This window comes from Pelodiscus sinensis, chromosome 18, assembly GCF_049634645.1.
Source record: "Pelodiscus sinensis isolate JC-2024 chromosome 18, ASM4963464v1, whole genome shotgun sequence".
Classification (NCBI taxonomy): Eukaryota; Metazoa; Chordata; order Testudines; family Trionychidae; genus Pelodiscus; species Pelodiscus sinensis.
In genome coordinates this window covers 8,633,994-8,637,944 of record NC_134728.1, presented here as the reverse complement: position 1 = coordinate 8,637,944, position 3,951 = coordinate 8,633,994, and the positions used below count along the sequence as shown (strand labels likewise).

Here is a 3,951-nt window from a genome sequence, read left to right as displayed (position 1 = left end):
AATTTCCTAGTGTAGACCAGACCATTGTGACACAGCATCAGCCATCATGAGATTTCTCCAGTTGGTAGCTAGTGACCAGGCCTATTAAAGAGCAAACATTAAATACAACTGCACAGGATACTGACAAGTCGCTGCTGCTCCCACCTGGTCTATATCCCTGTCACATTAATAAATAGTGAAAGAAAGAACATGAGCTTGAGAAACTTGCACTATTGACAATATTTTTTGTTATGCTTTAAACACTAAAAATTAGGAATTCTGATCATGAAATGACAGGAAGCAAAATTCTGTACCAAATTGCCAATAGTTTGTAACAGAAGTAATGCCCCCCAATCAACTGGTACTGCAGCAGACAAGAGTGCCTTAATAACGAATAAAACAGTCGTTAAATGTCCCATTGATTCCCTAAGGATAGCTGTACGAAATAACATGGACATCTTACGCCCCCATCTCCACTGTGCAGACATCACTCCTCACCTCTTTAAGTCAGGCCCTAAAGTGCTTTCCTCAGCAAAGACAGTGACGCGGGTCATATGATGTGTGAAGGAATTGTGTAACTGGAGCTGTCAAAAGAGGAGAAAAAAATGGAACTTCATAGCATGAAGGTTTGGATAAAGTCCAGTGTTGCATCCCTCATGGCTACGGAAACAGACACCGAGGGAAAAAAAAATGGCAGGACATTTTAGAGAATGGGTGAAATTCACCCCGTATAGAGGGCCAGCACTAAGGCTATGAACCACTTACATTCCATTTGAGTCACTGGCTTGGCTTACCATCACTGAATATTAGCACTTATATCAGAACATTTTTTATCTTCCCTACTCCTCACAAACATTAGCTAATTCGCCCCCAGTAGTCTGCTGTGACATTTTGCAGAGATTGCTATCTGCCCTAGAAGGGGCTTCTTTGGATGGAGTCAACGGATACCCTTATAGGTGAATGCTGGACTTGTGCGGTTCAGGAGGAAAGGGGGAAGGTTATGGCCACATCTCCATGTAATCACACCAGGTTAGGTCCACATGGAGATTTTAGCTCTTGACGTTTTTAACCACTTTTGTTATTTACCCCAGGCACACGCCACCTTCTGCAAGGATTCATTGTGACGCTAACAGAAGAATATAAGGACTCCAATCTGAGGCTGTCTAGACTGCAGGCTTCTTTCGAAAGAGGCTCTTTCGAAAGCATCTTTCAAAAGAGCCTCTTTCGAAAGAGAGCGTCTAGACTGCACGGAGAAATTTCGAAAAAGCGGCTTGCTTTTTTGAAAGAAAGCATCCAGTGAGTCTGGATGCTCTCTTTTGAAGAAGCCCTATTTACATTGAAGAACGCCTTCTTTCGAAAGAGGAACTTTCGAAAGAAGGCGTTCTTCCTCGTGAAATGAGGTTTACCGCCATCGAAAGAAAAGCCGCGTTCTTTCGAATTAATTTCGAAAGAACGAGGCTTGAGTATGGACGCAGGGGAAGTTTTTTCGAAAAAAAGGCTACTTTTTTCGAAAAAACCCCTGAGTCTGGACACAGCCTGAAAGTGCAGCAGCAGCAGCAGCCAATATGACATCCTTTCTTGACCTAGTCCTCTTCCAACAGGAAGGACATTTACAGGGAAACCCTGTCGCTGGGTTACATTAGTACAACGCTGCAAACTCAAGTCTATCCCATAGCACGGTGCTGAAAGTTTGTATACGGAGCTGAAATACCAAGGTGACTAACATACATGGTCCAGTCTACCTTGGAAACACAAAACTAGAAGGATATAGTTAGGGCTACTTAGATTCCCTCTAAGCTGCGCAGTAGCCCAGCCCAGCAGCTGCTTAATGAGCCCTGCGCAGATAGGTGCTTGGCTCCACACACAGCTGCCTGGCTGCTATCACTGAGAAAGAAGTACCCCACCCTGAGCTACAGAAGCCAGGCAGCTCTGTGTGAGGGTAGTCCTGAGCGCCTGGCTAGGTGGGGCTCATTAAGCAGCTGATGGGCTGGGCTACCACACAGTTTTTTTAGAGGAAACCTTGCTACTTACCCTATCTTTAAGATTAAGAAGAGTCAACATTAGAATCATGTATCGGACTCCACCCGTCTCCAAGTTTTTGGGCTTGTCAACAGAGAAACAGGTCCTGCCTCTAAAGCCAACCGTGGGTTTTGTTTTGTAAGACAAACAAGGAAAAGCTAAAACAATGAGGATTTTGCATTAAAAAATGTTCTCGGCTACCATTTTTACCCATCTTTATTTTTTTTTAAAGTAATTGTAGGGCCTACAATCCCCACCCATGATGAGATCATATTGTGCTAGGCATTGTATAAAAATGCATACATAAGTTAGGTCTAAAGTCAGAACTTCGGGGGTTGGATAAAATGAGATATAAAATCCAAATCAGCCCTCACTTGGGTTTTTATTTCACCAAGCCCCAAACTGATGAATTAAATCTGACACTGCAGCAGCAATAGAGGCATCATGCAGATGTTTTTAGTTAGAGAAGCCAGTGGTTAGATTCTGCTGAGAACTGAGATGAGTTTACCATGATCAGGGGAAGAAGAGGTGATGCAACACCTTCAGGCATAAAGTCTGGTTTTACTTAGCACTGTCAGAGCTTCACTTCAATGAAGAAAACAGTCACTTAACAACAACCAGCATAAAATGCAGCCTGACCTCCCTAGCTTATCATAACCCTTATTAAGCCACTTGTGCAATGAGCTACAAAGAGACTGTATGTGAAAAAGAAATGTCATATTATCTGCTTGGGTAAGTACGACCACAGCTTACCTGGTCCAACATCAGCTCATATGTTTCTCAGTTTCCCTTCTCATGTATTTAGTAGCTTCCGGAACTTGAAGGTTGCAGTGCTTTGGCCAGGTTAGATCCATCCCAGTCTTGGAGAAGAAGAGTCCAAAAAAAACCCCCAAAACAAAACAAAAAAAACCTTCCTCCCAGTCTCTTCATTGGGCCACAAAAGCCTGTTCCTCTTCTCTCCTCTCCAAGGCATAACACCAAATTACCATCCCTTAATTGCACCATTCTCTCCAAGTCCTTCCCTCACTCAGAGGTGTTACCCCTGCAAAGGCCAGGTCAGTCTTCCTTCTACTCCAACCTGAAGCCCTAGGACTCTATATCACAGGCATCCTGCTACCCAGAGGCTTCCAGCCCTGCCTCAGTCCTCTGAGGCCTTCTTCCCTGCAGTCCACCTGGAGACCTCACCTGAATTCAGGCCTTTCCCCCAACCTCTTTCCAGCAGACCTGTCCCAGACTGTTACTCACCCACAGGCCACAACCCAAAAGAAAAGCCCCCACTCCTGCTCTCTCACAGTCCTAGGCTGACCACAGAGGTGGCCTTATATAGGCCTACCCTTCCCCCCCCCCCATTACCCAGCAGGGCTTGCAACCAATTTGATCACATGATCCTTCTGAAGACTACAAGTCCCAGGAGGGCTTTCCTTAAAGCAGCAAAACTTGGAATAGGCCATTAGGGCTGCTTAGAGCTGGGCCTGTCCTTGAAGTGAAGGACTTCCTTGTTAATACAGGAGAAAACATAAAACCCTACCTTCCATCCGTGGTGCTCTCCCACGAACGCTGAGGGCTCTTACTCTGATGCAAGCAGTTGTTTCTGTTCATAAGAAAGCACAGAAGAACACATTTGTTTCTAGTGTCACTCTATTAACTTCAGAATAGTAACACCAACCCCCACAGAGAATGTGGCCCGTTGTAAGTAAAAAAATATTCCTAAATGTTTATGTTTTCTAGAGTGTCTAACATTACTCCAAAGATTCCCCTTAGTTTATATTCTTAATTTGTTCCATTAAAAAAAAAATGAAGACAAACCATTGCTATTTCTGGTTCTAATCTTCAAACGGCTGGATCTTGAGTGTTAGGTTAAAAAAAAACAACTCGTGGGGAACTCCAGCAAGTGAAACTGCCTACAGAGGGAGAGGGACCCAGGGTCTCCCCCTTCTCAGGGCCTCACAGATT

General features: G+C 44.3%; 1 long non-coding RNA gene across 1 annotated transcript; it reads right to left on the bottom strand.

Moving 5' to 3' along the window:
• Positions 1 to 213: 213 nt before the first annotated feature.
• LOC142818787 (uncharacterized) lies at positions 214 to 3,264 on the bottom strand. Its single transcript, XR_012896426.1, has 3 exons — positions 3,244 to 3,264; positions 2,752 to 2,858; positions 214 to 563 (listed from the first exon to the last, which is right to left on the bottom strand). It is a non-coding gene; the product is annotated as an uncharacterized LOC142818787 (long non-coding RNA).
• Positions 3,265 to 3,951: the final 687 nt, after the last annotated feature.